Source organism: Vicugna pacos, chromosome 3, assembly GCF_048564905.1.
Source record: "Vicugna pacos chromosome 3, VicPac4, whole genome shotgun sequence".
In the NCBI taxonomy this organism is placed as follows: domain Eukaryota; kingdom Metazoa; phylum Chordata; class Mammalia; order Artiodactyla; family Camelidae; genus Vicugna; species Vicugna pacos.
Genome location: NC_132989.1, coordinates 7,894,277 through 7,907,703, shown reverse-complemented (window position 1 = coordinate 7,907,703; position 13,427 = coordinate 7,894,277). Strand labels below are relative to the sequence as shown.

Below are 13,427 nucleotides of genomic sequence, written 5' to 3'. Positions count from 1 at the left end.
GGTTTTTTTTTTTTTTCAAACCTCTCCCCCTACCCCCAACAGCCACCAAAGTAAAGGAGATTTTCCTTCCTTCAAACTATGACAATAACATGATTACACCACCACAGTTTAGCATAATGGCTCTGAAATGCTCGTGGCACATTGCAGAGTTAAAGTGGAAATGATTAGGTAGCTCTTCTTTGTTATAATAATGATCACTCCACAAATAAAAGCTCTTCTCCCAAAGGTACTGCAAGGCACAAAATGCTAATTCTGAAGATTATGTGTGCGCTTTTATTAAATATTACTATGCCCTGCCTGTTTGAGGGCTTCTCTGCTCTGATTGTTTTATGAGTACCATGTTAATGTCATTCCCATCTTGCTAGCAGCAGGCACACATTTTAGCGTTTGTATGAGAGTTGATCAAAGGCCACGTGCTGGGGGAATTGCTGAGAAAACACGGACAAGCGATAAAAATCTAACAGATTAATTGGTTTAAATTTCATTTCAGGGTGTTGAACTTTGGCTCGGGACTCTAATATTACACTGTGAGTCAGGGCCTAATTACCAGATTTCCAATTTGCTTCTGAACAATGGTCGTGATCAGGAGAAGAGAGGGAAGAAGGAGGAAAAAAAAAAAAGAAAGAAGGAAGGAAAGAAAAGAAAGCGTTCGGCCTCCAGTACGCATTTAACAACCAACGCTCTGTGTGCAGACAACTGCACCAGGGGACGCTTGCTAACACCTGCTCTACCTCCAGAGCATTTCTGTTTCCTTCCAACAGCCACGGAAGGCGGAAGAAAGCACGGATGGCCTCAGCGGTTTGAAACTGTCTGATTTACGGAATCAGTGTTACACGATTCGAGGGCCTGCTCACTCACGCTGGAAATACCAGGCTCTTTATTAGCGAGGTGAATTTATAAGCTGGAATCACACCTCAGTCTCCAATAGAAATGATCTATTTCATTGACAGAAAGCAAGGGCCCGGAAAGCCATGTTTACCCCGGGGTTTATGGGTGGCCTTGGGGATAAGGGTTAATTGAACTCAGAGGTTCCTGCCCATTGAGGTGAATTAGTGGTGTGTGCAGCCATCAGCAGGGTCCTGAGGCTGCTCTTACTTTTGCCTCTGATATCACGTTATGCTGTGATCAATACCTCACTTGTTTGGGGGTGGCTGTAGAGATGACCTGGGCACGGCGTTTATCATCTCTCATCCCCAAAATGAGGCTTTTGCGACAGTCGATGTCCCCTTATGGAGGCCTCATTAGAGATGCACTCCCTGCCCCTTTTCTCCATCCCTGTATTTAAATACCAAGGGGAAACAACACTCAGATCAGCTGGTAAAAGGCTCACATTTGGAAGCATTCTAATCCCACTGCAAATCTCAAAATAAAATTTCACTAAAGTGGACACGAGGATTATTTTCCATTTCCATTGTGTATGGTACACAGGAAAAAATGGAAACGCTCCTTTCCGACATTCTACTTAACCAGGACTCTCTCCTAATGAGCACTTCTACAGAGCAGACACCGATGCTAACAGTGGAGGTGAAGATGCCAACCCTTACTGGCTTCTGAGTAAAGAGAGAAAGAAGCAATTATGCTAAGTTGATTTGAACATTCAGGGCATCATAGCATCTGAAAACGGGCAAGAGCTCCAGCTGTTCCAATTCCACATCGACCACTCAGTGCGACCTTGAAGCAGTCACTCGCCCTTTCTAAGCAGTAGTTTCCACATGGGGACCCACCACACAGACTCCGGGCGAAATGCAGGAAGTGCCTAGCTGCGTTTTGCTGCTTTACGTCTGTACCAGGCACGGGGGACGTGAGTTGCTACTATAATCATCGCTGTTATCATCACTTCCCCATTAACCAGAGTTCCATTCTTTACTAGAATTCGCCACTGTCTCACCACTTCAGATTACAGAGCATATTGCAAAACTTCGCTGGAAACGTCCAATCCGGCGACTTGCTAACACCGCTCAGTTTTCTGAGGAGGTGGATGTGGCTTCAGGAGTTACAGAGCAGAATTTTTTTGTAAGGCGCTCATTTGCCTGGGATGACACTAATGTCAATCTTCTCAGAAATGAGGAATTAACTTTAATGTTATTGTCCCAGATTCTTGAGACTTCGCAGAAAATGTTGCGAAATCCATGAGATCAGCTCATTTCCACGGGACTCTTATGACCTCATAAAACAATCTCAGGCCTTCCTCCCTTGTATCTGCTTGATTTTTGTGAGGTTGTACTTGGGAGAAAGCCCATTCTGGAGACTGATGGGGACACACAGTACCCCATGTGGACTCAGCACGCAGATATCTGCCCTTCCTGTTTAACAGAATTATTATTTTTGCTGGGCTTTTTTTTTTTTAAGTGAAAAGATGAGTTTCCTGACTGCTCACAGCTCATTAGCAGCAACACCTGCATTCTTTGATCCTGAAAACTGGTAGCTGCAGGCCAGGAAGGAGGGCAAACAGAGGGTTTGGCCCTCCTGGGAAGACTGGCCCTGCAGATTTGGACCATGTACAGGAGGCAGATCTATTCTGCGTTCAGCCACCCTCCAACTTGAAGCCTTAGAAATTAGTGGCGGTTTTGCCATCTGACCTTAACCCTGGCACCTAGAGGGGTTCAAGTCAGATGTAACTTTCATAAGGGGTTCATAACTTTCAGAATGCTAACCTCACCACCGGCTCCCCATCAGCTAGTAAACAAATAAAGGAACAAACTTGACAGCTTCCGATACTCAAGATGTGGCAGGCAATCTTTGTAACGCTGCTGCTCTTTCAGTTTCCAGATTTACTTCTGCCTGCCTTTATTTTCTTTAATAATTGCTTTATGCAGCTAAGCATTTTATTGTTTATTAGGGTTTTTATTTGGTTTGGTTTTGTTACGGGTCTGCCTTTATTGCCCCATCCACTAGCATATCTAGACATCACTTGGCAGACAATCATATATTATAGATGCAAAAGGGCCTCCACTTCTCTCTCTTTCTCCCCCTGTGTGTGTGTTTGTCACTTTAAAGAGAAATGTAACCCATGATATAGATATTTCTCAACACCAGATGCAATTAAAGCTATTAAATATTAGATGAAGAGATCAAGAATTTCAAGTGTTTTTTCATCCTTTATCCCAAAGTGACTTCATGTGGCAAGAAAGCCCTTTGCTTTGACAACATGCATGGCTCTCACAGAAAACGAATAAAGGAAGAATTCACAGTCAGTAGATGGAAACGTGGATCCACCTACACTAAGGCAGAGTTAGCCGAGTGGCGATACCTAGGTGCATCTAAACTTAGTGCCTCAGCTAAGTTCCAAACTATGCCATTTGCTAAGTACAGAGCAATCCCGAATTATAGCTACTTCCTGTTTATTTCTGCAGCTTTCTTATTCTGTTCTTAATCAGCTAAATTCCTCAACAGTCTGGGCACACACATCTGAACAAGGGAAGGCTAGAACTCCTGGCGCAGCAATTATAATCCAAACATACCAGGACGAGCACTTCTGGATTTCTGAGTTTGTTTATCTGCGATCCAGCACCCAGTGCAGGTTCACTACACCGGGTTATTTAACAATTTAGCAGTGAAAAATCTTGACATTTTGATGTACCTGTAACTTCTAAATTGCACCTGAAAGACGTGAAGGCTTTTTGATTTATTGACACAGCATTGTTTCATACTATGCAAAAATTGTTTGTTAAAAATGCTCCAGGAGCTCAGAATTTTCTAACTGAAAGAGGTGAGATACTCTGTTTTCCATCTCAAGTTTGATCTGCCAAATCCAAAATTAAAATGTACAAATATTAATCCTCAGGCAGCTAACAGTAAAAAAAAAAAAAAAAAAAGAGCCATCAGTTTTTCTCTTTTCTTTCTTTTTTGCCCTGTTCTGTGATTATCATCCACTTCTTTGCAAAGCAGCCAAAAAAAAAAAAAAAAAAACCAACGAAAAAAACAAAGATCATGGAGGGAGGAGGACAAACCCCCAAAATGAATTATTCATGGATCCAATAGTGATATTTGTTGCAACAATAGTCAATTCACTTGCCTCTGATTATACAATAAGTAAATAACTCTTTTCTTCCTGACAAGAACTTTCATGCACAAAATTACTTTTAGTCCAATTCTCCTTATTATGCTGTTGTAAGAAAAGTTCCAGCTATGAAAGTCAGGGGAGACAGGGAGATGAAAATAACTTCCCAAAAATGGACACCTAATACTGTGAAAGAGGAAACAATTTTCAGGTTTTGGAAAAAAAAAAATGTAACTGCTCCTTCATAGAATCCTCAAGGCTTTATTCGCAAGCAATCTTCCTGGGCCTGGAAAATCATAAAGTCAAATATGAGCAAGTCTAGTGGAAAATCTGTGACGTTAATCTTGGCTGGAGTCGTATTTTTAACAGGCCTTGAATGTGTGTGCCGGATTATCCAGATGGCCATACAGGAATCGGCCTGATAGGATTAAACCTTTATGCTGAACTCTGCTCCATCTGTTCTCCAAGGTTCGCCTTTCCTTATCTGAATATGAATTTTTAGCCTCCTTGTGTCTGGGAGCCGGACTAAATTCAGCATTAAAAACAGAGTTGCGTGCAGATAATCGAACATTTTATTACTTCATCTCAGATCATATCAGCCTGGTCTTTTTTCTGGAAAGCATGTTGGCAAAGAATTTTCCTAAGAAGGCAATTAAAAGTATGCAGAATCTACATTTTTTTTTTCTGTTAGAAGGCTTTGTCTTCCTTCTCCTACTGAATTCTAGAACTCATTCAACTCACTGTCCTAAGAAGGGTTTACACTGATGTTTGCATGGAAAGATGGGAAAGGAAGACCTGTATCCACCCTGCAGATTCTGACTTTAAGAACAGATGACATGTAATTCCGACTGGATGAATGATCCAAGCAGAATATGTTTATGCCTGTTTTGTTCTTTTTCTCCATTACAAGAAGGTTGGTATCAGTCGTCATTTGACAAAAGTAGCTACAGCAGCCATTTCTATCATGTTCATTAGGTTTTCCCTGTTTTTAAGGAGGCTTTTTCTGGGGAGGAGGTCTGTAATTCAGAGCTCCACCTTCAATGAAACAGGCTGATGTCGGTTTTGCCTTTCTGTGCCTCTGTCCCCAGAAGCAGTCAAGTTACTTGTTTCTCAGCTGGAAAAGTTGGCTTGGGGCAAGTTGCAAGATAGAGATCAGTAAGTTGCCACTGGGCCAGAGCTGGGTAGATGGTTGTGGGGTCCCCAACCCTGTGACAAAGGAAAAGAGAGGTGGCTCTGACTGCGGGGCTTAGCGAAGCAAACCACGGTGCAAAGGAGTGAATCAGCTGGATGAAAGAGGGATCTTTTAGAAGTCTACTTTGCGGCTGGCTTACACCAATGCGGTCAGCAGAAGTGATGGATGTCTGCTTGTGACGGCAACGCAACAGCCAGCAGCCCCGGCAGCCCCCGTGCTAACAGGAGACGGTCTTACTTGCCGTCTAGCAGGGCTCTGCTGGCTTCCCAACGTCCCCTCAGTCGCCCTGGCTCCTGGCTCTATGCCGTCACGCATGGCAGAGGCCAACAGCTCATCAAAAATTTAGGCTTTTCCACGCACAGATCTCATTATTATATTTACACAGGACACTTAACTGAACAATCACAGAGAAATCTCCCATTCGAGCTCAAGATGATGTTATGATTATCAATATGAATGTACATATAACATCTTGTAAAACATATGTATTTGGCTCCTTAAATTCACAAGTCAGGCGATAAGGGGTGGTCCCCTTCCCGGAGGCAGGTGATCCTAACTGGCGAAGCCCATTATAAGTCATCTCGCATAAAATACACACGCTCACACACACAGCCCTAGTGTCTGTTCTCCACATTTTATCCTAAACGAGGATACTTCACTGGATGTTCAATCCCGTGACTTAAATCTGCTCTGCCCAGTGTGGTAGCCACTGGCCATATGTGGCTACTGAAACTTAATTTTTAATTAATGAAAATTAAATAAAAGGAGAAATTATTCTCTTGGTCATACTAGCCACATTTTAAGTGGCCAGTAGCCACATGTGACTAGTGACTGGCACAGCGGATATCACGGTACGGAGGAAGAGCATTTCTGTCATCACAGGAAGTTCTGTGGAACGGTGCTGACCTGCGGATCAGGTGCAAATAACCGAGCTTGTAACTGACAGAATAATCAGAGCTACCACACGTGGGGCAGCCTCCATACGCCAGGAACTGAGCTAGGAAAAATTAGCCTGTAATTCTTCCAACAGTGATCACAAAATCAAATACTCATAGAGGCAGACAGGAAGGTACATAAACACAAGGGGTTGGGGGCAACAAAATGGGAGAGGGAAGGGAGCGTGGCCAACGACAGTGTAACCCCTTCCCAAAAAAAGGGACACAGCTTCTCAGTTTGACCTAATTGTTGCCATTTGAGAATGTGGGTCCAGCGCTACCAGCTCTTCTGAATAATTTTTTTAAATTTGGGGTGGGGGTAATTAGGCTTTTTACTAATACATTTTCATGAAGGTACTGGGGATGGAGCCCAGGACCTCACACATGCTAAGCGTGTGCCCTACCACTGAGCGGCACCCTCCCCCACAGCTCTTCTGAATATTAAGGGAATGTGCACATCCAGATTTTCATATACGATCTCTTCATTTCTAATTGTAAAGCACCAAGTACATAGCTTCGTAAAGCACCATGAGCACCAAACCTGACTATGACTTGGAGCTGGATTCAGTTCATGATCTGACCCATCAGTGTGCAACGTCTATCGGTCCTTCGAGGACCAAGAACAATCTGTTAGTTATTAATTTCCACAACTGCACAACTGATACTGCCATTGACTCATCAAACAACAAAGACAAGCCACAACCACTGGCAGTTCTGCTTCTGACTGTTCAGCCCAGAACAACACAGAAGTTCCCCGGCTAGCCTTCCTGTGCCCTGCAGAGGATTTTTTATGAACAGTTTGGGAGACGAGCTCCATGCTCCCGAAGGGTTTCTACTGTCATCGTACAAGACAGCATAGATGGTGACTTCTTTTAAGGAAACTGTGATTTGGATATGAGCAGCACCTTAAAATCAACCTTTCCCCGCCCCCAGTAATGCACAACTCCTGCTTTGGGCTTTTTGGAATAGTAATGCTTACATTTCTCTCCATGAGCGAGGCTCCTACGGCTAACGTGTTTGAGAGAGCTCTTATTATTGAGAACCTTATCGTTTTGAGCCAGTTTCCTCTCCTCCCTGGCACACTGGGGGATGCTGCGCTCCAGTGTTTGTTACAGCACAGATGTTTCCGTGGTGATGGTCAGTGACATCACAAGCACCATCATCAAAACCCACCCAGAAAGAGCAGCAAAGGAGAGTGGGAACACCACTTCCACTTGAACCCCACGTTGCACTGACTCATCCTTCTCAAAAATTACCCTTTGCGGGTTGAGCTGTTCGATCTGGACTGCAGACACTCCCCTTTGCCTGATCGTGAATCACTTCTGCTCACATCATCAATCACGTGCTAAGTCCCATCTACACACCAAACCCCAGAAAAACCTTCCCGTGATGCCCACTTTCAAAATGATGCTGCCCTGCTCAGAAGCTTTCTGTCCTCTCCCCTTAGCCTCCAGGGTCAAGTCCACCCTCGTGAGTCTGGCTAGTTCTCCCCTTCCAACCTCGCTCCCCACCTTCCCCACACTGGTGGAAGGGCTCGGCAGAGATCGAGAGCACTGGCTCTGCATTCAGGAAGCCTTAGCTCATGTTCCAGCTTCTCCACTCACCAGCCTGGGCAACTTACTTTACTTTTCTGAAGCCTCAGTTCCTACCACTCCAACTGGAGATAGAATTATAACAGAACCCAACTCACGAGACAGCTGTGAGGGTTTTACGTGAGTTAATCTGTGCGCACAGAGCTCAGCACAGAAGAAGCAATGAATAGATGTGAGACGGAATGAAGAGAAGGGGAAGTTACAGGAAGAGGAGGAGGAAGATAGGGAAAAAGAACACAGAGAAGATAATGGCAGACTCTCCAAACCCACTGTCTCCAGACATGCTTTGCACTTTTCCAGCATTTCTTTTTCAAGAAGGTTACACCACTCACTCCTACCTAGTCCAATGGTACTGTGCCCAAAGACTGGTCTTCCATGAGAACTGTTTCTATCCCAGTCTATCTACAAAACGCCAACTCTCCAGGGAACTCCTTCATGTCTTTCCCAGTCATTCATGACTTAACCACACTTTTACTTGAGACTTTGTCTTGAGATACACACTTGTGTATGTGTACAGCTGGGTGTGTGTATATGTGTGCCAATCAACCCAACTGTCAACACATCCCTTGAAGGCAAAGACCTCGTTCATTTGCAAAGGGGGTGCAGTCCTCTGCACTTAACCGATACCTGACAATTAACGAGCCCTATTAAGTTTTCAAACGGGTTGCCCACACATTCTCCTAAATATTCTTAATGTCAACCCTGAGTGGTGGGCAAGGAAATGTTATTTTAAATTCCACTCTAGAAATGAGGTTAGAAATTCACTTGAACTTGAGACTGTAAGAATCTGATTGATAAAGTCAGGTATTTAAAACACCCAAACTACCCTTCAGTTTTGGTATTTATCTGAAATGCCTGCTCAGTTTGGCTAAAATAGTCACTTCAATCATATAAACACAGACAAAGTCCCATAAAAATCTTAGTTGTGAAATTCCTTATTCCCAAGACAGAGGGTGGGTGTTTATTAACTTTACAGAATATTGCTACTCTGTTTCCAAGTAAAGTTATTTTCCCCCTAAGACTCAGCCCCACATATGAATTATAGTAAAATCTCTCTCTACCCTCTTCTGTTTCCAAGCTCAAAAAACGGCATCCGCATATAATACCACAGGTGCCAATTTAAACACAGGAACGCTGAAAATCCTGCCCGACTTCGAGGCTTAGAAGCTTTTCTATTGTTGCTGGTTGGGCTGCTAACCACAGAGATGGAACATTGAAAGTAAGCGATAGTAACACTGCGAGAACTTGCATTTTCAACCCGTCGGGCACTTCTCCCTAACTTTCATGTCGTCTAGACATTCTCTATCTCCATGATGTTCATGATAGAATTTTGCACATAAAAGGAAAATGGTAAACGTTTACTGATTAAATAGGTTATCCTAAAACCGTATCCCCAATAACATTTTCCTCAACTTTTTTTTTTTCTTTTGAGCACCAAGGATTGGATTCCACAGGCCTGAGCTAACCAAATCAAGAGGAGTTTTTCGGATTCTGCCAAAGTTGAAAGGTAGAGGAATCTGAGGTCTGACTTTATAGACCTGTTGCACATAACAGTTACTGGAAGAACACAGCTGGCTTGGTGATTCAGCCAGGAGATTTTAGCAAGGAATGACCACAACCATATTTTCCTCCTCCACTAAGACAGGATAAAATACACTGGGACCACTGGGACACAGTCCCCCCTCTTCCACAGTCTCAACATAACACATCTGAAAGCGTCTATCTCAGGCGCACACAGTAGGTGCTCAGAACCTGCTGTCTTCCCAACTGTGCTCAACGGAGAAGTAGCCGAAGAATAACGAAGAATGAAAGAAAAAAGGTCTCAATTTGCACCAACCACGATAAGTTTAATCGTTCTTCTAAATTACAGCCAGAGTCTATTGCTTTTTTTAAAATTTTCCACTTCAGTGTCACCCATTCACTTATTTTTTTTGTATATATATATTTTTATTGAAGTACAGTCAGTTTACAATGTGTCAATTTCTGATGTACAGCACAATGCTTCAGTCATACATGAACATACATATATTCGTTGTCATATTCTTTTTCACCATAAATTATAAGATACTGAATATAGTTCCCTGTGCTATACAGTGTGGCACTTTCGTTTATCTATTTTATATATGTCAGTATCTGCAGATCTCGAGCTCCCAGTTTATCCCTTCCCACCCTCATTCCCCCACCCCCTGGTAACCATAAGTTTGTTTTCTATGTCTGTGAGTCTGTTTCTGTTTTGTAAATAAGTTCACTTGTCTTTTTTTTTCAGATTGTCCATATAGTTGATATCATACGGTATTTTTCTTTCTCTTTCTGGCTTACTTCACTTAGTATGACAATCTCCAGGTCCATCCATTTGCTGCAAATGGCATTATTTTATTCTTTTTTATGGCTGAGTAGCATTCCATTGTATAAATATACCACTTCTTCTTTATCCAGCCATCTGTTGATGGACATTTAGGTTGTTTCTAATGTCTTGGCTATTGTAAATAGTGCAGCTGTGAACATTGGGGTGCAGGTGTCATTTTGAAGTAGGGGTCCTTCTGGATATATGCCCAGGAGTGGGATTCCTGGGTCATACAGTAAGTCTATTCCTACTCTTTTGAGGAATCTCCATCCTGTTTTCCACAGTGGCTGCACCAAACTGCATTCCCACCAGCAGTGTAGGAGGGTTCCCTTTTCTCCACAGCCTCTCCAGCATTTGTCATTCGTGGACTTTTGAATGCTGGCCATTCTGACTGGTGTGAGGTGATACCTCGTTGTAGTTTTGATTTGCGTTTCTCTGATAATTAGCAACACTGAGCATTTTTACATGTGCCTGTTGGCCATTTGTATGTCTTCACTGGAGAGCTGCTTGTTTAGGTCTTCTGCTCATTTTTGGATTGGGTTTTTATTATTATTATTATTAAGTTGCATGAGCTGTTTATATATTTTGGAAATTAAGCCCTCGTCCGTCTCCCTTTTGCAAATATTTTCTCCCGTTCTGTTATTGCTATTTGTATGTATTTTAGATACACCTGTCTTTTGACACTTCTCTCGCTGTGCCCCCAGGGGATGAAAGACAATCATGTGCTGAGAAGAAGCCCCAGACCTGCTGCCTCTCTTCCTCTGCTCCTGCTGCCTGTCGCCCCCCAGAACCACGGGTGAAGAATGTGGGTTTGAACAACTGGGGTCCTGCTGTTTGCAACTGTCAATTAGAGAAGCCAGCAACTCAGGAGCGTACGTTCGCACATAAAATATTCATTTCACAGATTGGGATAAAAATATATTAGTACTTGGGTTCCGCTTTCATGCTTAGTGGTCAGATAAGTATTTGGCCAACTCAGTTCTCTTCCTGTGCCCTGTGGGCCCGACAGTGTTACTTTTGTGTTTCGCTTTTCTTTTCCTTCTCTGGTTACCGTCTGGTTTCCCATGTCGGTGCCTCCGTTATGACTGACCAGCAGCACACGTTTACGCAGGATTTGAATTGCTAGGACATCTCCTGGCCAACTTGCCCAAGGCGGGCTGGCAGCAAAGTCCTATGATCCATGCCTTCCCTTTTCTCTTGCTCCTCTCCAGGTAACTCTCTTATTTTCTGAGGATGCTAGAATCCTGCTGACGGCATTGTATTCATCTGATAAGGATGATGATCAGCTAATTTCTATAAAGTTTCATTTCTGTCCACTGAGTATTTTCAGGTTGCAGGGCCGGCACAGGGAGGTTGAGATGGGGTGCCTGATAGCGTGACGTGATACCAGGATTTTTTTTATCTTAACCCAGAAAAGCACCTTCCCATATATCACTGCACATGCCAACTAAGGCACCCTGGGGATTCAGCACAGATCTGGCTTTTCAATTTGCCTTTGAGTAACGTCGTCAATTTGCTTCAGTTGAAGCAGGAATTATATTACGTGATCAAATGGCAAGAGAATTTCTCTCCACCTCTGAAGTCCAAAGTGAGGGGACCAGCAATGACTAAAGAGGAAAGAACAGTGGTGATGTCCACCTGTGTCAGCTACTTGGAGGTCCAAACGCTGCAGACACAAAAATCCGACTCTCTTTTCCTTTTTGGCCACAAACAAATGTTTGAAAGATGGACTCAGTGTCCCTCATTTGCTCACCGGAGAGAATAAGTGTAGTGCCCTCCTATGGCGGTTCAGAGCATTGAAAGAGGTGATACAAAGTGCTCGGCATTAAACCTGATGGCTAGTAAACGCTCAGCGTGCGAAACACTGGTAACAGCTAGCACTTAACTGGGCAAACGCTTCTGGCAGCCTGTGATTACAAAAATACATTGTACCCAGCAGTACTAACTAATACATATATATAAATAGATAAACAACAAGTTCATACTGTAGAGCACAGGGAACTATATTCAATTTCTTGCAGTAACTTGTGGTGAAAGAGAATATGAAAACAAACACACGGATGTACATGTTTGACTGAAGCATTATGCTGTGCACCAGAGACTAATGCAACATTGTAAACTGACTGTACTTCAATACAAATATATATGAAAAAAAATACACTGGATCCATTTTTCCAGGTTTCAGTGAGAAAGCAACCTATGGGAAATTTCCAAATTTATCTTCTCAAAAATGGATCTCAGACCTAACCAGCTTTTCCGATTAGTTTTCCCCCATGTTTTTTTTTTTTAATATTTTGAGCTCCCATGGAGTTTTGGACATGCATTCCCCTCTAAACCGCTCCTTTCTCCTTGCCTGACAAAACGCTACTCCTTCTTGTTTTAAAATTTAAGTGTTGTTGATTCTTCAGGCTTGGCTGAGCCCCCTTGTTTAAAGCTCTCTTAGCAGGCTCTGTCTCTCCGGGATAGCTCTTGCTTACCATCACTTCAATCTAAGTAGTTCTATGTGCAGTTATTTCCTTAATGACGACACAAAAATATACACACACGGGACTAAATACCTCATGATGTCAGCAACCGTGCCTACCGTGTTCACCTCTGCACCCCTGTTATTTAACAGGGGAGGCAGTCAATCAATAAATATATGTTACATCGATGAGTGACTGAATGCTCAGTGAATAAGCAAACGAACTTCAGAATCATTATCAGAGTCGTTCACATACTGAGGTGAGGCATGAAACAGACTAGCTGAAAAGTTGAGACATCTTCCAGGGGTTCTCAGCCGCCACTACCCCGACACGGGGCTTCCTCAGTGGATACGGCAGGGGCTCCGTGGAGTCCAGTTTCCTAGGGTGATTGGGTCCCCACTCCAGCAGCAGGCACTCCATTCTCATGGGGGTTAAAATTAGCACCAGTGAGCTCCCCCGGCGCTGGGCTCTCATCATGCAAGGGCCCAGGTGGGTCTTGCTGACAGATGTTAAGGTTAGAAGGAAGGGTAGCAGCCAGATGAGAAAACAGAGCCACCCCCTTCCGGAGGCACCAGCACTTCCCTTCTTCAGGCCTGGCTAGTTCCTGCCTGCCCCGCCCCTCCCCCCCGCATCAGTTTCCACGCGGTCGCTGCTCTCTCTGTCACTTGAACCCAAATCCTATCTTGGAAATTGATGGGCGATCCTGCCCCTGACAACACAATGTCCGCTTTGCTCAGTGTCCAGCTGGTTCCGTATATATTATCATAATGCGCTGCCTGGGAGGACAGGGCTGAGTCTCTCCCCCTTGACTCAAATCCTCCTTTCCACACTAATTTCTGCTCTCTGAATGCAGACACCACTTGTTTAAAAAGAAAACACAGAGTTAACAGCTTGGGAGA

At 43.6% G+C, this 13,427-nt stretch overlaps 1 protein-coding gene and 2 long non-coding RNA genes across 13 annotated transcripts in view; 1 reads left to right on the top strand and 2 right to left on the bottom strand.

Moving 5' to 3' along the window:
• EBF1 (EBF transcription factor 1) overlaps positions 1-13,427 on the bottom strand; it is a 376,175-nt gene that overhangs the window by 99,307 nt on the left and 263,441 nt on the right. The gene's annotated exons all lie outside the window — the stretch shown is intronic.
• Positions 4,555-7,196, bottom strand: LOC140691064 (uncharacterized). Its single transcript, XR_012066512.1, has 2 exons — positions 7,107-7,196; positions 4,555-5,206 (listed from the first exon to the last, which is right to left on the bottom strand). It is a non-coding gene; the product is annotated as an uncharacterized lncRNA (long non-coding RNA).
• On the top strand, positions 9,152-11,005 carry LOC140691070 (uncharacterized). Its single transcript, XR_012066519.1, has 2 exons — positions 9,152-9,226; positions 10,768-11,005. It is a non-coding gene; the product is annotated as an uncharacterized lncRNA (long non-coding RNA).